We start from the raw sequence: 23,284 nt of genomic DNA on the forward strand, positions 1-23,284 counted from the left end.
TAGTAAAAGAGTAGACCAAGAGTTGGTGGTATTACTAGCTGCCTTCCCTCTAGTCTTACACTGCTAAATTAGGGACGGCTAATGCAGATAGCCATTGTGTAGCTTTGCGCGAAATTCCAAAACAAACAAATAATCCTTTATACAACGCAAATACATATTAACACAGATGTGCAATTTACTATGATGCACTTACTCAAAATATTTACTAACCTTATTTTACTTTTAGTGGTTGCTTGGTGATCAAACAGTAGATCGATGGCTGGCTTCGGCAAGTCGTCAGTTAGTAGTGTATGTTGTGGTTGTTTGGAGGGTTTAGGTATACTGGGCTTGTTTATACGAGGTCTGTTCAAAAAATACGCGGACTGTTTGAATTACGCGGCTCCAGTTGGTTCCAGGGGAATCCGCTTGGTGTCGCTAGGTTTGCACAGATCAGCTGATTACGACGTCATTTCCCGAATGCAGATATCTTCATTTGTGTATTAGCTACGCGGTTTTAAGTGAAGTGCGATTTTTTTGTTTGACGGATTTCAGAATGAATGACCTGAAGGAACAACGACTTGCTGTGAAATTTTGTGTTAAACTTGGAAAATCTGCGACTGAAACTTTTGCTATGCTTAACACGGCTTACAGTGATGTTGCAATGAAGCGTACGGCATGTTTCAAGTGGCATGAACGTTTTAAAGATGGTCGACAGTTCATTGAAGATGATGATCGTCCTGGACGTCCTTCCACGTCAACTGACGACCCACACGTCGACAAAATCAACACCCTGGTGCGGGCAAATCGACGTCTGACTGTCAGGGAGCTTGCTGAAGAGTGTGGGATATCAATTGGATCTTGTTACGAGATTTTGACCGAAAAATTGAAGATGCACCGCGTTGCTGCGAAATTTGTGTCTCAGAACTCGTGAGTTTTTGGCCAAACACTCGATCACTGTTCTTCCCCACCCCCCTACTCACCTGACCTTGCTCCTTGCGATTTTTTCTTGTTCTCCAAACTCAAAAGACCCTTGAAAGGAAGAAGATTTGAGACGATCCCCGTGATTAAGACAAATGCGACGAAGGAGCTGGAGGACATTACAAAAGAAGCATACCAGGACTGTTTCAACAACTGGAAACACCGTTGGGATAAGTGTGTGCGTTGGAGAGGAGAGTACTTTGAAGGGGTCCCAGACCTGTAACTTCTAAATAAAATACATTTTGTTTTATGACGTCAGTCCGCGTATTTTTTTGAACAGCCCTCGTACAGCAATGAGAACGTTTGACATTAAAGTGGAATATGTGGTAGTAGCAATCATTATGTAGAATATAGTCGGCACTGAAATTTGAGGTAGTATCTGCTTTAATAAAATGGGTGGCTTGATTTGTAGTTTTGGAGAAAATACAGTGAACGGCGTATAACTCGATTTTGGTTTGGCTTTCAATAGCATGCTTGATTTCTTCAGGGTGAATTGATGGGTTGACGTCTCTGAGGAAGACAGAGAAGAGGTTCATAGGGCTTTTAATGGGCAAGCAGCTGACACTAATTTCTGTGTTCTAGGGTATGCATAGATAAGTTAGGTCTGTGGTATAGAGGTCTGGAGAAGAATTCTGCCTTGATGAAGGATCAGGGTTAATGGTGGCACCAGGCTTGGTTTGGGTGATAAAGGCAGCAATTTGTAGCAGTATGAAGTGTGATGGGAGTCTGTCAACGATTACTGGTGATGTTTCTGTGGGCAACACGTTTATGCAACACTACCTAAAATTTACCTATAACTTTCCTACTTCTTAAACATCATCTTCCTTCATATGTTTGCTCTAAGCACGAATGGGGCTCAGGTGACATAGATAACTTTATATCACCCAGAACTTTGTGCAAGGGAAACTAGTACGTATCATTATTTTATTTATAACATTTGCCAATGACATTAATTTTTTAGCTTTATGTGTTGATTTTACTATTGGAACTTGGCCATAGTCTACATTCGATTTCTGCTCAGAATTTAAACTCTTATCTATATTGAGTGACTTTAGATCATTACTCCGGATAATCAAGTTTGTGTGGTTGCTAGACTCCAAGTCAGTACTTGACCATGCAGACCTTTCCTTTCTCAAAGAGTCAGTTTCTGTCACTGATCTGAGTATTCCGGGCTCCCCTCCATGCACCCAACACCCGCCACTGTGATGAACTATCCACTTGGCAGCTAATCACACAAGAGTTCCTGCGTCATCCACCGCCAAGCGCCGTCCATCACCTGACAAGCCCCAAAGTACGGCCTGTACCCTAGGGGTAGGCTTACAAACTCTATCTCCTGTATCCTGCCTCCATCCCCTCAGCTTAGATAATACACTAGCTATGGGTCATTTCATGTCAAATCATCCAGATTTTGGAAAATTTTCCAGGTTACCCCAACAGAATGCCTTGAAAAAAACTCACATGTGCTCAAATACCCATATAATGAAAAATTGTCAAAGATTAGATCAATAAAAATAAAATAAAATAGATCGTAAACTTTCCCGTTTTTTTACTATCAGATGCCATGGTCAGATCGTCGTGAATGTTTGGCAGTCACATGACTATCCGGGAAAGCACGGATAAGGCGACCTAAAAAGCGCATTTTGTGAGCGTTCACGACCGTTTTTTTTAATTTGTTTTTTTTTTTGTCTTAAATTAAATCTTAAATTTTGCAAGTTATTTTCCACTTATTATAGAATATACGTTTAAGCAAAATCTTTGGTCTGTGCATACACAGCTTTTGCCTCACTTATTTTTGAGGGGACGATGTATTTGTGTCTGATATGTTGGGAATATGACCACCGGTCACGATGTCCGGTGATAGATGGGAAAGTGCCGGTCAAACTTGATTTTTTAACGGACATGTCCGGCTTTAAATAGAAAATTTTGAACCCTGATTCTCTGAAGTTGAACCGTTCATAATGTTTGAATTCAGTAAACGTTCTTGGTCAAATTTGGTAGTTTTACAATGAATAAACATCATTCACAATTACAGTTTCCAAGGCATCTAGTATATTGACCATAGCAACCAACAATATAATCTGTCTCATGGCATGTTGGTTTAAATAGTTTCAAGTGAGAATCTCCAATGTTCAACAATGTTCAAAAACACACTGACATTTTCATAAAATGAATGCTGTTGGCTCTTACTCTCTAAAATCTTCTACAAATTTAGAGAGTAGTCAGAGCTGGCACAATACATATCCAACAATACATGAACATGTGTCATACAGAAACAAGAAAAGGTATCAAAATAAACATATAATGGTAAATACTTTACAAATACAAAGTTCACACACATAAATCATAGTGATTTAAGTTATTAACGTAAATATAATATTACACAAAAATTTTTTTTAGTTTTGTTGTATTTTTTGCACTGTCTATATTTATAACAGTTAAAAGTTAAAGAAATATTTTTTTAAAATTGCCCATTTTTTGTCCTATCAATGTTACAGGGGTCAGTTGCACTCCTTTGTTTTCCTTAAACTGTACAATGAATTTTTGATTTGCATTCAATGCTATACATTAAAAGTGCCAATCAGAACTTCCTCTTTTAAATTTAACAAATCTATCAATATTGCTCTTAAAAATAACAAATTTAGTATATTCCTATTATCTGGTATTCACACTTAACTGTTTTGTTTTTTTCACCTGGTGAATAATGTAAACTTAATTGTCTGGATCTTTCTTCCTTCAGTGTCAAAAAAAATTTGAGGTTAAACCATTAATTTTACAATTTGGATTTCCAACTTCGCACAAGTACCCGTAGATATCTGGGGCAACCACTTACTCAAGATGTTAAACAGTGTCTGTATAATGCCTTGGCAGACAAATCAGTGGCAAGTGGTTTTACTGACTTATTATCTGTTAACATGTTACATAATAAGACATTCAACACAACATACAATACAACATTCTACCCATAATAACTCTTTCCCTTCCATGATCACCAGTTTTGTGACCACACAAATCAATGCAAAACTCTAGAAGACTGACAACTAGTAAAATCAGAATGGTTTGGTTCTCACCACAGTTACATGGGTGTTGGATCTTGACCTCCTCAGATATTTTGTACATAATCTAACCATTAGATACTTACTTGGCTGAAGTTGTTGGTTGAAAAGTATCTGTGGTTAAGTATTAGAACTACAAACTGTGGTGGGATAAATGTTCTTCTGCACACAGAAGGAATTGTCACATACCTGAAGAAATTCATGTTGAAGATGGAAAAAAACTCTTCCTTGATTGATGTCTGACTACCAGTAAGAATAATAAACATCACTTTAAACAAAAACTTTAATAAGGGTCAACAATGATAGAGTTGTTTTCCTAGCTCTACATCTCTTCCTACACATTGTCTTTTAAAAATATTCATAATTCTCTGTGACATTTTTAAGTATATTTATATTTATAAGTATATTTTAATTTACTGAATTACAAACAGGCTATCTCACAATCACTACAGCTGTTGAATTATTCTGGCTACAGGCTAAAAATTTGCATTGCTGAGTACACCTTGACCAAGGGATGTATTTTAATACACTTATAGCTTAGTTAGAAAGCTACTTAAATAATATTAATTATAGGATATTATATAATGTTTGCATGTTATTATTTTGTGTTCCTAATTTAATTCAGAAAAGTATTAACAAGTGTTAACTTTTATCCAGGCTTACTACAATAAAGTACAAGATCCACAATTAAGTTCTAAAAGTCTTGCTTTTATAAGTATATTTCTTATTTATTGTTACAAAAGTGAATACAATGTGAAACTCAGAATATTATTAGAATAGACAAGAAAACATGAGTGAAACAGTTTCTCAGGAATCTATGCATGTAAAATGCACAAGTGCTACATAATTTAGTTTTGTTTATTTTACTCTAGTTACTTGTCTACCAGGTGTTTATAGGTGCATACTTACGTAGTTCAAAGAATATTAAAACAATAAAACTGAATGAAGACAAAATTTAAATTGTTAGAAGTCTGGGACTATTTAGGATAAGTAACTTATTTTATGTAACAATCTGCAGTTATTCTAGAAGAAAAAAATGGTAGATTTACCTTGTTTTTTTTTTGGTCATTAAAAGGTTAGTAAAATGGACCACACTTGTACAGAGTTAGGTTATAGAAAATAACAAACAAAATATGAGGTTTAATCTTAAAAATCTTTTTGACACTTTAGAAAATTCTAAAGGCTATGCTAATTACAAGTAAAAACTGTAAGATGTATAAAAAGAGTCATAACTTTCACTAAATGCTTGGAAATTTTAAGAAGATATACTTCCGACATTTAAAGTTATTGTAGATATAGTTTCTTGGTTACATGTTGGTTAAAGTGTTGATGGGTAAAATAACGAGTAGTTTGATATGAGTTTCTAATAATCAACAAAACAAATACAACAATATCTTATATTCTGCAATGCTAGAGAACCTTCTAATAACCATCCAATTATTTGTGAGCAGAATGGAGGTTTCTACTAATACGAAAAGTGATAAACAGCTTTTTAGAATATCTAGACAGAAGTAAATCTATTGTTACTGTGGTGAAAAATTCTCAATCAAAAGCAAAGAAATAATCACCTTCATCTAAAATATAAAAATGTAGCTATACAGACATTAAACTGATATCAGTTCTCAACAAACTTATAATCTGGTAACAAGACAGTTAGCTGGGGAGTTATTCCACACTTACTCAAAGTCCAAAATAGTTTTATATGTATTATATATAACAGTTGAAAACACTACAAATAATATCTCTACAGAAGCGTACTATTACTAAAAACAATAAGCACAGTTGTAATGTACACACCTGATTTATCCATTCTTCCTTCCTTGATGAAACTGCTGCAATGGCAGAAAACAAAGAATTTATACAAGACATTGAAACACAGAAAACAAACCATAACTTTTATTTTTTGTGTTTATGATGTATTAAAAATTACCACTTGTTAAAATTATTTATTTTTCAACATAACATATACTGGAAGTGGAATCAGATTAACTCACTGACAACTGGCACAATAAAGAAGATCCAGGGTTTAAAGGCACAAGGTCCTGGACTGAGTTACCTCTTGGCAAGTAATATAGGAAAAAACAACATTGAATTACCGAAATGCAACATAAAAGAAACAATCCCTGAAGAAGGGAAAGAACAGTGAATATGCTCAACAGACTACCAGAAGCTGGAGCACATTCAAATGATGAGATGAAGCATTAGTGATCAGGTACAGACTCATCTTAGATAAAGATAGTGGCACATTGATGGTGATGCCAGAGAGGCAAGCCACCAATACAAATCCTGGGCTGGAGGAGGGGGCATATGAACTATTTTAGGTAAGATTTCAGTAATTATTCTGTGCATGCAAGATTCAGTGGAGAAGATGCACATGTCTGTGTGTGATCAAAGAGTTAGTTGGTTTTCGTGAACCCATGGTCCCCATCACCAAATTATCTCTCATGAACTATAAGTTGAACAAGTGTAGATTTTGGTGACTAGTCACTCACAGGCAGATGGAAAAAGGCTGAGCAAAACTGAGAAAGGGCTTAAGAAACACTCTCAAGTGAAAATTGAGTGTCAGCAAGGAAAACTTCAGAAGTATTAATGAACACCACATCTTTGATATACTGCAGATAGAAGAAAGTGGTTGGAGGAGAAGAGAGAGAGAGAGAATTTGGGTAAAAGACTACAGGTAAAAATACAGAATTATCCACCTGTGTACATAAAAGTGTGACCCAAGTGGATTTAGTAATGACTGACAACCTCAATGAATCATATACCAGGTAACAAAGTTGTAAATTAGAAATTCTTAAACAGGAAATTGGGGACTAAAGCAAGGTATAGTGGTGGAGGTTTCAGTTTGCAACAGTGTGTAAACTAAGGGCAAAATGAAGGATTGATTTTAGCTTCTGATTAAATTTAATTAGGATTACCACAAAAAACTGTGGAGAAAAGAAACAGGGAATGATAATCACCTACAAAAATTCTAAGGAGCATGGTGCAGCACCTCAGGCTTTGGCCCAGAGATGAGAGGCAAAGTATGGTGAGAAGAATCAAGTAAAGACAAAAATACTGAGAACTAAAATGTGAAACCAATACTAAATAATCTGACCACGTTCTGCCATAACAAACCTAACAAGAGAAATTCCAATTGGGGGAATTAAGGAGAAGGAGTTCAGAATCATAAAAATTGAAGATATAAGAATCAGACAGATGTGAACTTGTAAGAATACAGTTGGTCAAGGAAAGATAAAACAAAGATTATTTATGGTTAGGATTAGGAAGAAGCAAATAAGACTAACTTCAACTTTTCCCATCACTGGAGATGGGTACTGTTGCTTGTCCTTTACTAATCTGTTTGCATGGCTTTATGAAAAACCATATTTTGGAAAATTAGCTGTTGCGTTAAGGTGCAAGTTTGTTACTTTTTTAACCCTGATATTTCTTTGTACTTATTATCCATAAAAAATATTTATTTATTTGTTTTGAATTCCTTTATTTACCTTTTATTAACATTTATATTTTAATCACGTTTCATGTCATATTATTATTTTGCTGTATAAATGCCCATAATAGTTTCCCTTTTAAGTTAAATGTTTTAAATACTTTTTCATACTCTTTTATACCTAAAATTGTTGTTCCATGGTTTATTTTTAATCATAAAACACAAATAAAATTAGTCTCATATGTCAAATTATTTCAGTATCTAATCGAAACAATTCTGGTGTGTCATGATAGTCTTCTTTTTATAACTATTATGTTACTACACCTTTCTTCACACTTAATTTAGTAATTTCCAATTTTCCTACAACAAAGAAATGTTTATTTTTTAAAGATACCAAGATTATATGGCTTATTATTTTTGTTGTTCATCGATTTTTTGAACTTATATATTTTCTGAACATCAGAAGCTGATTAATCAAAGGTATCATTATGATACCTTTGTTATATTCAATTAGTCTCAACAGGTAAGTCAGTTTTTATAGTATCTTTATAATCAACTTTAAAACAACAATGATTCTGTATCATAAGAAACAGTTTACAAGTTTATGTTATAGTCTATAGAGATGAAAATATTAATTTATAACTCCCATAAAAACAAACAAACTTGTATATATAAAAAATATAATAATGACCCTTTATCTATTTAGCAAAAATATATCACGTCTTTTGGCTTTGTAACACCAAATATGCCCTCGGTGAATGAAAACAAAGAGTTGGGGAAATATCTTATAGCATTATATTTGAAAAGTAACACCATTTGTCTCTGATTATCACAAAGATGCAAAATGTAAAAAGAAGAAGGTTCAATTTCTATAGTATTTTGGACATTATAAAAATGGCATCCACATCACACATGCAAGATCAAAACTAATAAAACACAAAATAATATAACAAATGGCAGTGATAATGTACAACTATTAAGCTTTGAAACTGATAGTAATGTGGATCCTGCCTGCTACTGACTACAAGGTAGATGCCCTAAGCAACTGGGAACTGCCACAACACTATTCACAACCCAGTAAATAGTGTCTTACAAATGGAAAAGATTGGAGAGATGAAGTCCTAAAATATCCTCAAATGCCTGCCAGTGCTGTATACAGAGGAAGTGGAAGGAGAGGAAGATCTGACCAGCTGTAGCAAGCTTCTGCAGTTGTAGCACAGCCTCTACAAGTGCAACAACCTGCAACTGATAACTAGCAGGGATGCAATAATTAGATCTATCTGAAAATAACCGGCTTGAACATAACATTCAACCTGTTGATTATTTTCATTTTTTTTTTCAAGATGGAGCTTTCTAATTTAGTTCTCAAGAGAGGAAGAGAAGAATCAACCTGTAGACTAATGGAAACATTTTAGCTCACCATCTGTTTGTTTAGAAATGTCCAGAAATAGTTTTGAACAAATAACTTCCTTTCTTCACTTCATAGACAATGGTATTCACAAAGTACAATGAGGTTAGCTTTGATTTTATTCTATCTGGAAAATATATCCATTATACATATCAGTTACCATTATTATTATAACATTGAATTTGGTCCTAGTAAACACTTAATTATTGATGAAAGCATCAAATTCAAGAGTTGTGTAGCTTATAGGCAATAACTGTTATCTAAACCCATCAGTCAGGGAATAAAAAAGTAGGCATTATACAGTAACAAATATAGTTAGGCTTCAAACTTTATCACTTATTGTGTTAAAAGAATTGTTGTCACTTCAGCTGTTTTGTTGTTTCTGAATCTATTTGTTCAGAATTACTGTAAGGATGTGAATACAGAAGTGCAATAATGTACACTGAAAGTTTCTATTCATCATCAGGTTTATTTGTTAAACTACAAAGATTGAAATTTGTCAGATAATGTTTTCTTTCATTTTGGAGAAAAATCTATTCAATGCTGTAACACTGAGTATGTACAGTTTCAAATAAGCAATACACCAGTTTATCCATATTTGATAAACTGAAAAAAATGGTAATTTGTCTAATTTTAATAACTTTCTTATTTGGGAAATGAGTAATAGCTGTAGGATACAGATATAGAACTTTATCAGTGAACTTTCTAAAAAGCTAGTACATTTAAGTAGTTTACTCAATATATCAATTAACAAGCAACCAATATTAACTGTAGAAAAGTTGACTCCCTTTTAAAAGTATGTGTCATACATTCATTTAAAAGAGCCCCAAAAAAAGGATGAAAATTGATTAAAAATAATAAAATTGAAGTAAGATACAAAGCTGTTTGCAAGAAATGTGAAATTCCTTGAAAAGTATGTCCATCTTAGAGCATGATCATTCAAGAAATAGCACAAACACTTTTTGTAAAAATGGCTGAAAATTAAGTAATTCAGACCAAAATAATAATGTAAACACAAACCAGGGAATGATGCATTAAGTAACATAATTGTAAGAAGCTAAAATCAGGGAATGATAATAATGAAAAAACGCTACACTTTACCAATGAATAGTGAGATTGACCGTCACTTTATAACAATCATACGGCTGAAAGGGCCAGCATGTTTAGCGCGACAGGAATGCGAACCCGCGACCCTCGGATTACGAGTCGCACACCTTAACACGCTCGGCCATGCCGGGCCTATCGTATTGTATGTATAAATATATATTCCTTAATTTTCATTTCTCAAATATAATATAAGTGTGTTTTTTTTTATTGCACCAAATAAGCTACTCTCTGAGTTCCATATTCTCATGGGTCATGTGGACTTTGCAAACATCTACTAAATCAAAAATACGATACCTAATATCCGAGAGCTTTCAAAAGGGGGACATTTGTTTTTCATTGGCAAACTAGAAATGACCCTTCCGAATAGCTTCTGTCACTCTGTGAACTTTAACAGAGTTTATGTCTTATAGAGTAACCCATCAAGAAATATCGGAGAGACAGGAGAAGTGACCAGGGGGGAGGGGAAAGTTTTCTGAGTGTTCATGAAGCAAAATAATCGTGAGGTGTAACTACTAACTAAAAAAAAAGGAATACTAAACAGATGTAATAGAACTATAACCCGAAAATTATCATAAATAGATGACAGTTTATTACATTTAGCACTCCTATATGATCAACAAAAATAAAGATTATTGAACAATAAACTTATATGGGAACACATTTCTACGCATTCACGCGTCCCTTGGAGCTCAACTTTCGTTTATAAAAGACTCAATACTGAACTAATTTGGTGGGTATTTTCAAGGGTGGTCTTAGTCATTGTGAAGCCCCGGGAGAATTCAATAAATGGGGATCCCATAATGATGAGAAAAGTCAAAAGTATATTAACAAGCACAGCATCGTGGACCCTTCCATGTCTGAGGACTCGAGCAATTGGCGAGTATGGGACACAGGTAAGACCACCTGTGAGTATTTGGGTTGTAAGATCCAACAAGCTCTTAAAGAGCTTGATAGACAGACGATCAGGAGCGCTAAAAGTGTTGTTTCTCTTTGCCCAAAGACACGCAGACACAGTCTTTTTGTAAGGAAAGCTCGAAGCTACTTCAATGATGTTAAAGATCCGCAATCTTTCTATTAGAGCATTTTCCCGTAATTCTTCAGACATAGTTTCTAGTATTATGCATTATCTTGACTTTAAAATTTCAAACTCATCAGAGATGTTCCCTGTGAGTATCATGCCGACATAAGACTCATTTATGTTACTGAATGTTGATGTGATATAAACATTCCAGCTTAAGATGTTTAACTAACTGATGGTTTACACTTATAAATTTACAAAAAATTATAAATCGTTTATAAACAGAAAAGGTTAACTAGACAATTTCATATATCGTCATTAAAACTTTGTGTTAAAACATACAGAAAAGATTGTTTAATATTTTTCAGTAAAATGGTTAACTTGGCATATTTTAACAGTTTTATTTACTTTTTATTTCAGTTTATTCGTCACCAGATACCAACATCACTTGTCCATATGGATACATGTTAGGGAAAAGTGATAGCTGTAAGTTGTGAATAACGATTTACTTTTGTTTTTCTTTCTTCTTATTTATTTATGGGAAAAAAATCTGTTTCGTAGAAACATGTGTTTTCATTAATTTAAAGATAAAACATGAAGTACATTTGGATTCATCACAACTCAAATGTTTTTACTGAAACCTTGTAAAGTGTTTTTGTTAGAATATTTCTTCTAGAATATTTTTCACAAGAGGATGATGAAAAATCGGCTTTGAATTTTTTTAAATTTCTTTTTCACAGAGACACAAAGTAACTTGGATGGACACGATATGTTTTAAGATAATATGTAGAGTAAGCAATATATGTAATAAACTTTTTGTGACTCTCAGTTAAAACGAAATATCACAATACAAAAATACCTGAACTAATTACATTATCACATAAAATATTACCAGTTAGGTAAAATTTCTATTAGACCTGCAAGTTACTATACGTGATGAAAATGGCAAGTGTTTCCAAATGAATAGCGTTGCGGTCTACTATTCAAATTGCCCCAGGTTCATTTGTTTTCAACTATTCGTTGCATCGTGTTTCAGAAAAAGTTTACAAAAATACAAACAATTGCCCACAAAATGTTCACAAAACCATTAATAAGTGTGTTGCGGAAAATATCGTACATTAGAAACATTTTTCAAATATTTAAGTTGTGGTATTATTGTGAAAAAGAGGTTACTTTATGAATATAACTCCCAGTGGTACAGCGGTTTGTCTGAAGACTTACACCGCAAGAAATCGTGTTTCGATACCCATTGAAATCAGAGCACTGATAGCCTAATGTGTAGCTTGGCGCTTAATTCCAAACAAACAAACTAAATTATGGAAACTATTTTATTAATTAGTAAATATTAAACCATACTAAATGTTTCATAATTTAACGCAGAATAAATTTAAAACACATATAAACCTTTTATATGAAAAATCTTGGAAAGTGTTTTCAGTGTTATGAAAACTGTAGAATATCGTTTGAGATACGAAATCAGAATTTTTAATTTATTTTTGTGTATTTTTATGTAATATTTTTAAGGTAACAAGAATAAATCGATCTGCAATACATAAAAATATATTTTTCATATGTATACACATAAACATTATTTCTAATTGATCGTCACTATTTTTTTTTTCTGTACGTTCGATGTATTTGACGATTCTTTTGGAAAATGTATTAACAAAGCAGCTTTTACAGAAAACTTATAAATACTATAACATATTTGTCTATAAAACTAAATGTTTACGAGCTTGTGTTGGTTCTGTTACACTATTTAATTCCCTTGTTTTTGTCAGATTTTTGGTGTTTAGTATATGGTTAAATACATACGTTAAAAATTATTCCTTTCATTAAGTTCCCTGCCCTCCTGGACAGTTCAGAAGCAAAAAACAGGAAAAATTTTCCCGTGTCCTAAGGATCATTACAGTAATTATTTTGGATCCTACAAATGTTCGGCTTGTCCCGAAAGACGATTTACAAACCCCGGAGCCTCTTCACGGGATGCATGTAAACGTAAGTTTTATTAGATACTTATAACCGCACTAAGAACCACTTTATCTCAGTTATATTTAGAAATTCTATTGCTGCAAATGCTTATCTCTCAAATAACTTTAGAACTTCTAGTCAGTATCATTGACAAGTCATGTTATTTATGTAGTTTAATATTATCCACTTCTTATATAGTGAGTAAACCAACTTACGCTATGAACTTAATACCAAGTTCAGCCAAGTGACCTGTTTCTACTATTCAGACAAATTATTTTGTTGTAATTTTATTCTTTGGTATCCCTGATTTTATTACATTTTTGTTTGAAACAGAAGTTTGACTGGTTTTTGTTTCAATGTTTTTTATCAGTTACCTTCTAAGATTTTATTTTCTCTTTTTTTGTTAGTTTTAATATAACTGCGTTATTTTTATTATCACCGTTTGTTCTTAATTTTCTCCGACTTTCCTGTTTTTTTTGTTTAAAAATACGTTTATCTCTTCTAACGATCTGAATTATACGTTCTCACAATACAGAATATAAAATACAGTAGCGTATTGTTGTATTTGCAAATTATGGCACATTAGGCCACATGCTTAGCATCTTATATCCGAATGATTACAAAATATTTCCGAAATAAAAATATTCTTATGTGTGATGGTTGGTAACTACGTAGAAGTGAGGACAATGTTTTAAAAGGGGGCTCAGTTTTCCAATAAATCAGAAAAGACTTTAGAATTCGACAAGTTAGGAGTGTAAGGAACTCTAATCTATCCTGCACAACATCATCATTTATAATGATTACTGAAGAGAAGAAACAATTGAAAAACAACAAAAAAGTATTGTGATGACGCTGGACACATATTTCTATTGTTTACAGAGTAATAAACAATTTGAGTTGACAAAGGATTATAGGCTAAAAGTTTACAAATCAGCAACTGTTTTCATTTGAAAAATGATTGAAACAGTGGGAATCACACTGTATCTTCAAAGTCTACAGTATAAGTATGCAATGGACATTTATTCATTTAGCCGTTTTAAAACTGGTATTAGAATCCGATATACAGAGAAGAGTCTATGTAAAATTTGGAAAGTGTAACTGGTCTAAAACTGACATAATCAGCGGCTACTAATAATGGTAATGAAATTGTGTACGATCGGAATAGCCCTTCTAGCTTGTAATACCTACAGTTACTTGGACAGATTTTTAATTTTAATTCAGACAAAACTGAAGCAGAAAATATAAACTCAATGGAACATAAATTGTACAGCCACCCTCTGAAACATTCTTCGTACGTCTATGATTTTGGACATAAATTATTTTAGTAAAACTCCATAAATATTTATATAAATGTTTGTACAATGATCTGTATATATGGGATGTCTTTTCGACACATTTATTTAAAAAAAGATGCTATATATCTAATTTAATAAAAACATCTTCTGTAATTTAAGTTTGGACTGGGATTATAACAAATGGTTTCGACGCTTCATTCTCGTTGGTTGCCTTTAGTTATAGGTATTGAAATTTGTAATGAGTTGAAATTAAATATTTTTCACAGGTTAAATATAACCCAACTGGTGCGGTTTGAAAATATTTATTGAGAAAGAATATCAATGTTAAACAATGATAACATTGTTTTAATTTCAGCACCAATCATAGAAAAGATATTTACGCCTCCACTTGTTTTTGCCACGGTGGGAATAACATTCCTAATACTTTTATTACGGTAAGCATAATATTTTTGTTGGTTTAATTTGTTTATTGTAAGGTGGTACAGAGGCATTCAATAGAATCGAATTCCCTCAAGTTTATAGGTAATTGGTTGAGCAGGGTAACATTTTAGATATATTTCAATATCTGTATGGTTTATTATAAATATTTTGAAATTAATATCTTATAAAGTAAATTTAAAATGGCACTTATGACTTTTATACTGATTAAATATTTCTAACATGTCATAAACTTACAAATAAGGAAGGTGTGGAGTTTTAGAACTATGCAATTAAACTCGAATTTTTAACTAGAACTTACAGTGGGTGAAACAATTTAGATTTAACTGCTAATTATCAGTATTCGTCAGAGATATTTAATCACCACCTAACTCATTTAATATACAATTAATATTTTCATTTTTTTCTTTCCCTAATGTTGAATATAATTTAAAATTGTTCTTTTAGAACATAACTCTGCGGCGTTGATTAAAGCAATTACGAATCTTATTATGAAACGTGTCAATTACCGGTGGATGTACTAATATTCTACTGTAATATTGTAATGACTTTAAAGCTCTACAAATTATATTAAGATTGTTGCTACTAATCGGTTAGCTCATGTTACTTTTGATACATGTGTATTGATAATTTAAGCTACAGACATGTTTATCAAAATTAAACTGTTCTTTTTTTCAGTATTATAATTCGTATACAACAGAGTCTCAAAGTATTACTGTGTTGCCAAAACAGGAATTCAGGAAGAGAAGGAAAATTCAATTATGTAAAATATTCACCAATTTGAGATTCTAGTGTAGAACGTGAAGAAGATGCAGAAAAAAACTGCAAGAGGTTCCACAACGACAAATTTATCAGAAATTTGTGACGTGAGTGTTAAGAAATTTAGTTCAAGATCTTATTAAGTAATTATGCAATGAATGCAAAATTGTAGGTTGCTTTTTCTTATTGTGAAGCATAAGCCTACGCAATGGGCTATCCAAACGAAATCCGGTTTTAGCATTATAAGCCTTCAGATTCAACACTGAGGTACTGGAAAAAAAACTTGAAATATACAGTGGCGAGATCGAATCTCGTCATCGAACATGACTGTTATTACAGCCTTATAGGCATTATACTGTGACGATCCGTTTCACTGTTCATTAATAAAGAGTATTAGTTGTTTTATACTAATCTAAATTTTTTTTTTTTTTAAAATGACAAAACACTATAGATTTATATATAGAACAGATTAATATTTACACTAAATATTGCTAGGAGAAAATATTAAAAACTACACATCTGATATTTAAAAATGAAATGAGTTTAATGTATTTTTTGACATCAATGTTAATACATTTGAGTTACTTAATTGCGAATGTTTTTTTCTGTTAAATAAGGATATTATTTATATATATGTGACCGATTTTGTTTGAGACAAATATATTATTAACATATTTTTGTGTTTATTTCACAAAGTTAACAAAAAGCCAATGATTTCTAGGGATCTTACAAAAAGTGAAATTGATGGATTGACGAAAACTGAAATTACCAACCAACTCTTTAAACCTGTCGATGAGAATCATTCAAAAACATTTCTATTATCTGCAGAATCAAAGACAAAATCTCCTTCACCTCAATCTACCCTTTCTAAACTCAAAGCTCTTGCAGATTTTCTTTGCCAGAATCCAAAGTACAGAATTAAAAACCAACCGAACTTCAGTAGCACCTCTTCTTCAAAACAGCTACAAAGAAATTTCTCAAGTAATGTAGAACCAAAGTTGAAAATAATACAAACACCTTATCTGTAGAACAGGAGACAAAATATCCTTTCACTTTCTAAAAGGACTTCTTGTGTTTCTCCTGTGACACGAAAGAGAGGTGCTTTAGTTAAGAACGGAACATTGAATATTCTATTCAAATTGAACCTGAGTCGCTCTTCAAACCTGTACTTAGTCAATGTATATGCTGTAATGTAAATGCTAATTTTCTAGCTTGTACACATTGTCTACAATTTCCAGTATCATGATGGAATGAATCAACAAATAGTTTCAATCGATTTTATAGAAAACAACCATTAATCTTCCTGTTGTTATATAAAAAACTTCATAAAATAAAATACATTTAAATGTCTGCTGTAATTTATTTAAAAGTAGTGCAAAAGTATGTTTAACTAAAAATAGATTTCGATGGTTGAGTAGTGCACAAGATAACAAGATGCTAGTGTCATTTAATTGGTGTATTGAAGTGAGAAAACTGACCAGTTACACAATCATGTACAATTAGTAAATACTTATTTTGATTATTAATGTATTTGATGATGTTTGAATAAAGTGGAAGGTAATCGATTACATGTAACTGTAATATTGTTTCAAAACTATGTGAAAAAAACATTTGAAACGTAAAATAATTTTCTGAGCCGACAAAGTGAAATCTTACATGTTTAGTTTATTTTGAATCCATTATTCGTTTATTTGTGTATTTAAATATGTTTAGTATGATGTATCAATGTTTATTTTCTCGTATTGTTATACAGATGTAAAATATTGACTTTATCTGAAACCATAATAAAAACATTGTGTCGAAAAGTTTAACGAACGTTGAACCAGTATTTTATGAATTAAGGTGTTTATAGAATAACAGTGTATTTAGAAGTTTTATTAATAAATGTATCAGTTTTATTCTCAAGCCTGTAATTTCACATTGTTATTGTAAGGTGTGTTCTGTAATAATAAACATAAGTATATTGGATATATAAATTGGGGAAGAATAATAGCTTGATTTATGACTGAAGGTTTTTTTGATCTGATGATTGATAAGTCTATTTTGGTTATAAGCTATATTTAAGTGTCAGCAATATTGCTGAAAGAGTCCCGAACGTTTATAGATATATTACTGATACTGGTCATGAAGTACACAGCAACTGTTTGATTATAAGAATATTACTAAGGCAGAGTTATGTCTAATAATGTTTGACAATGATAATTTATCGAGCTTTTAGTACAAATGCAAATAGTTTTAGTCAGCAAGAAACAAGTTCAAATGAAAGATTTCTGAAAATATCTACAGAAAGACAAGAATATACTTTTTGTTTTATTTTATACAGTATTAGTGATTAAACATAATTATTTCTTTAGATAGTTTCTTTAAACTCTAGTGTAACAAATCAACTTGTAAAGCTAAAGATAAGATTTAAAAATCGTTCCCGATTAATACATTGATTGAAATATCCCCAGACATAACTTAATACTAGGCATTGTACATCCAGATTTTAACTATGTTATTGAATTGTGAGAGATAAAAATAGTTAATTATACAGGGTTTGATAGGGAAATGTAGGATATTCTCACATCTAACACCCAAGAAGATCTGACACTTGATTGAATGATTTTTGCAAATTCATTGTAATTCTCGGAAACAATCAGCGGAGAAATGCCATTTTCTTATATTTGGTACTAAGTTAACAGTATTTCATATTTTCTTCTAATATTATAAAACTGAAGTAAAAACATTAAGACATTGATAATTTTCTGTTTATTTACCAATTTCTCTATTTCACTTGTTCTTGTTTTCTTTTTGAATTTTGCGCATAGCTATTCGAGGGCTATTTGTGCTAATTTAGCAGTGTAAGACGAGGGTCATCACCACACCTACCGCCAACTCTTGGGCTACACTTTTACCAACGAACAGTAGAATTGATCGTCACATTATAACGCCCACACGACTGAAAGGACGAGCATGTTTGGTGCGACGTTGATTTGAATCCGCAACCGTCGAATCACGAGTCGATTGCTTTAACCACCTGGCCATGCCGGGCCTGTCTATTTCATAAAAAAATCATTTTTACTCAACGTGTACTAATGATTTTTATCAAATTTCATACCTTTACCACTGAAATGCGAATGTTTAAAACAAAACGTAAATGTAATTGATACTTGAAAAAATACATAATTTATTACGACCAAAGTTTCGTCAGTAATGTGTTTTGTTTGAATAGTAGACAAAAACAAAATCACGAATAACAAATATTTTTATTTCTCGCTTTCAAAGTTCATATGTCATGCTCTTACAGAATCCATAATTATTCTCGTGACTAATGGCATATGGAAGTTTTACCAATGTCACGGCAGTACAAATTGCAATTTCAAGCGTCACTCATGTGACATCATAGTAGTGCCTCCTGATTGAGTGACAAACAGACAACACACAGTGGCGCAATTGGTTAAAACAGGTTATCTCTCTAGGTGGTTTTGGTCCTCTGTTATTGTAATAACAATAAAAGAAATTCTGTTCTGGTACAAACAAGAGGATGCTTACCTTCATTGTTTTCGATCTTTCTCTGGCCTACCAAAATTCCGTATAGTTTTCCAAAAGGTTTTATTAGCTCCACTACAAGTGATCTATCTGAGTGAAACTAAATAAGTCGTCCACTCGTGTCATCGGATACAAGAATATAACTTCTGTAACTATATCTAGACCTAGGTAGACTGGAGTGTGGTTTTATACGTCTTGTGAAAAAAAAAAAGAAGTTAATATACAGATTGATGTTTCTATTTTATATTAACATGGGTGAAAAAACTTAAAACATTCAAGTACTGTCATGTCAAGTTTATGATACTAACAAGCATAAAACACAAGTCATGGTTGTTGAAAGATATTTCACAAACATATATGATATAAAAACTCCACACAATTTAAACTTAACTGTGAAATGAATACAGATGACAGTCAAAATTGAATAAAATTTCAGATCATCGATCATCCACAAGTGATGTCAAAACTATTGTATTTTTTACATCTGAAAAAAACACGCTTCTTTGAAACAGATATTTACTAAAGTTAAACTTTATTAATTTATTTTAATATCTTCCACTAGCATGGGAGAGCAGTACATAAAATTCAGCATATGGGGTTGCGTATCTCAATGTCTAAAATTCGAGCCAAGGTGCAGCTAATTACAATCCGTGATTTCTGTTGTGCCTGCGTTATACAGATGACAGTCAATTCCGACCCTAGGCTTGAATAAGTTATCTTATTTCAGAGGGTGCTTCTGAGTGGTTGGTCAGTTTAAAATTAGGAACGATGAGATGATTTTGGCTTCTCATTTAGTTCTCGTGAGGACAGGATGCCCACCAATTAAAAATATCGGTATTAATATATTAACAGAATTCCAGAATGTTTTAGAAAATTATGATCTCTCAGTTTTTAACCAGACAGTATTTGTGTTTAAATGTATTATATTTTAAAACAAAAACCACCTACTAAATATTTACTGGAAGTTCAAGTTAATTTTCCTTTAGACATTTGGTATCATTAGTAGCTCTTTTTTATCACTAGTGCCTCGAAAAAGACCATGTTAATAATACTGAGGCCACTTTGTGGATCAGATAATGACTGTTGTATAAAGAACTCTTTCAATTATAAACTTGGCCACAAACAAATTATCGTCATTTCACCAGGTAAAATACAGCTAAATAGTCAGTATGACTATCACTTGTATGAGAAAAATATTCAAAAGGCACACAACGTTCTCTGCAAAGTCACTTATTCCGAAAGCTTTAGTGCTTAACCTTTGTCTAAAATGTTCACCATGAGAAATGATTATATAGATATATAAGTATAGACAGAAATGTATATTTTTAAGTAGCGAAAAAGCCAGTCAGACCATGTCCTGACCATCTTTTTACAATTACAATTTATGTATTACAACTTGTTTCTTGTAATGTAATACATTATGTTCAGTATATGCTGTATGAAAATTCGATATCCAACTTAAATCATAAAAACCTGGTACTTACGAGTCGTGACGTACAAAGTCCGTCTGGTTGTCAGTATTTCATTTTGTTCTTCTGAAGCACGTGGGAATCCTCAGCCTTTTAATAAAATTATGTGATTTTCTTGACCTGCACGGATTTTGCTGTCTTTCTTCTTTAGCAGGCAAATCAACATGTTCTCTGCTAGAAGTGTCTTGTACAGCGTTCTTGGCAGATCTTCTAAAGACCTGGAGCTGCTTCTTCAGTGACTTTTTCATGAGATCGATTCTTTGTTCAGGTCATTGTAATAAAAGCAATAATTACAAATAATGAATTTGTCATTGTACATTTACACAAAATGAATCTGATAAAAGAAGATATATATATATATTTATTTAAATAAACAACTAAAAGCAGCGATATATAATATACATAAACTGTTACACATTGTTCTCAAGCCGTTTGAGTCCAGTTTCATTTAGAAGATATTTAAAAACGTCTTTATAATTTTAAAATATTTATTGAATACTTCGCTAGAGTTAGTAACGTTTTAAATGCTTGGTTTGTTTTGAATTTTGCGCAACGCTGCATGTGAGCTGTCTGCATTAACCGTTCTTCATTTAGCAGTTTTAAACTAGAGAGAAAGCATCTGGTCAACACCACCCAACGTGAACAATTGGGTTACACCTTTATCAACAAATAATGAGATTGTTCGCATATTATAACATCCCTCCATGGCAAAAAGGGTGAGTATATTTGGTGTGACAATTTACGTATGTACGTCCCGCAGACTACAAGCAGAGTGCCCTAACAACCACTAAAGCTAAGAGTCAGGATTTACTTCAAAATACATAAATTTGAGTTATAAAAACATCTGGAGGAACTGGGTGGTCTTGTACATCACGTTATTTGTCTTACCTTTGATAGATGATTTACTGATTGTACTAGGAAGAGATGAAACGCTAGATTTTATGTTTTCCGTAACATCATGATGAGTTGTTCCCACGTGCTTGGTTTTGTCTGATAATATTTCACCTGGAGAAGAAATATTGTAAAAGGGTTTTCTTTAATAACGTGGTTTTGGGAAGCTTCTAACTAATATGTTTTCGAATTATTCCATGTTATTCACACACAAATATATTTATATATACGTATATAAGAGGTGAAGTGAACAATTACATTTTGGTTTAGTCCAAAGATCATAGATGGGGCTTTTATTGAAGTTCAGAGCCTACTATACTAACTCTAGTCTTCTGCCGACATCCTATTCACGCCAAAATATCCTCATGAAATCATTAGTCTCTTTAATATCTTGAGCAGTGACATTAAATAAACACGTTTTTATCTAATCCTAAATAACTCGTACTAAAAAATGAAACAACGCACTCACACACACACATATATATATGAATAAAATTATGAAAAGTATGAAGAAAAACATAAAATATTATGGATAAAAGTTGTCATTGTTGGCTTAACCATGAAGTATTAGAGCCTATGATATTTGTGAACCATTGTAAAATACAACGAGTTAACAAATATAATGAATTTTGGAATAGAAGATGAAGATCCAGCATATTTCCTTGTCAGAATGTGTTGAGACTTCTCATAAACTTTTGTTTCATCTGTGATAGACTTATTAGACATGTTAAGGGAATGTTAATAAATGTTAGACGTGTAAGAACTCAACATGGTATTTACATTCCCTCATTTTGTCTTTAACCTCAGATAATCATTAGAAACACGTGAATGTGATTCCCAGTTTGAATGTTCCTTGGTATGTATGTATTTTAAAAAGATTGAAGTAAATTATTTGTCTGATGATTTTTACTTTTCTTCAATCCAACTTTACTGGATACTAATGCTGTAAACCGGTAATCAACTACATCTGCGGAACTGACTTACTGTAATGTGACATTCGATTTTTGATCTATTTGTTATGTGTGTTGTCTATTCCAGTAGACAGGTCATTTCGTAGTCCATCAGAAGTTGATGGTAGCTCATGCTCAATCAAAATATAGTTAAGTAATTTAGTTTAAACTCTTCTAATGAAACACATCTGCTAGATCGCAACGATATTCTGAACTAGATTTTCCTTTCGTCTTTAATATTTTTGGCCTATAAGAAACATGTTTTACACTATATTTTGACCCTTTTTAACTAGCTTCAGTTTGACAAGAGCCTTGTTAGATCTACCGAATATAAGATATGAGTTAGTTTTCTGCTGCTTGGGATTTTCTGATGGTCATACATAACTGTGGCTTGAAATATCAGACGCATTTGGTCTTAATTTGCTCTAATAAGAAAAGTGTTCAGGACGTGTGTTTACTAACTCTACAAGATTAAGTGATTGATCGTTTTTATCAGATGAATATTCCGAGTATATATTAGGTTTACGAGCAGGAGATTAAGTTTTAAAAAGTGGAAGTTTTGCGTGTATTGATAAGATATGTTTTCTTTCCAAATTTATTTTCTCCATTTTTGAATACAAATTGCTTAAAAAACATTTCTGTGGTTATTTTAGCGAAGAAAAGTAAATGAAATTTTAATTCTATACTTTCGATGTTTCCACTGAAGATCTACAACTGTGTTAATTTGGAAAGTGGGGAGGAAGAGGTTTTGTTCTTGGGTCTACAAATAAAATAAACATTCTAGAAAGATTTTCACTGGAACTTTAAAGATTTTACAACTAGTTTTAACAAGGAAAGGAAAAATAGAGATATTTTACATTTTTCTTTAGAGAGTTTATGGACATTTCAAGGCTTTCAGGTTGGTTCGAAGTCATTGGTTTTGTGGTATTCTGATGAAACAAATATATATACAAATGTAACCAAAACTCTGTTTCATTGATTATTTGTAGTTAAGCCAAAGCTACACA

At 32.3% G+C, this 23,284-nt stretch overlaps 1 long non-coding RNA gene across 1 annotated transcript; it reads right to left on the reverse strand.

Annotated features, from left to right (window-relative positions):
- Nucleotides 1–3,625: 3,625 nt before the first annotated feature.
- On the reverse strand, nt 3,626–10,310 carry LOC143235102 (uncharacterized). Its single transcript, XR_013018918.1, has 3 exons — nt 10,250–10,310; nt 5,808–5,842; nt 3,626–4,253 (listed from the first exon to the last, which is right to left on the reverse strand). It is a non-coding gene; the product is annotated as an uncharacterized LOC143235102 (long non-coding RNA).
- Between the last annotated feature and the right edge of the window lie 12,974 nt (nt 10,311–23,284).

The sequence above is a fragment of the Tachypleus tridentatus genome, chromosome 12 (assembly GCF_004210375.1).
Source record: "Tachypleus tridentatus isolate NWPU-2018 chromosome 12, ASM421037v1, whole genome shotgun sequence".
NCBI lineage: Eukaryota > Metazoa > Arthropoda > Merostomata > Xiphosura > Limulidae > Tachypleus > Tachypleus tridentatus.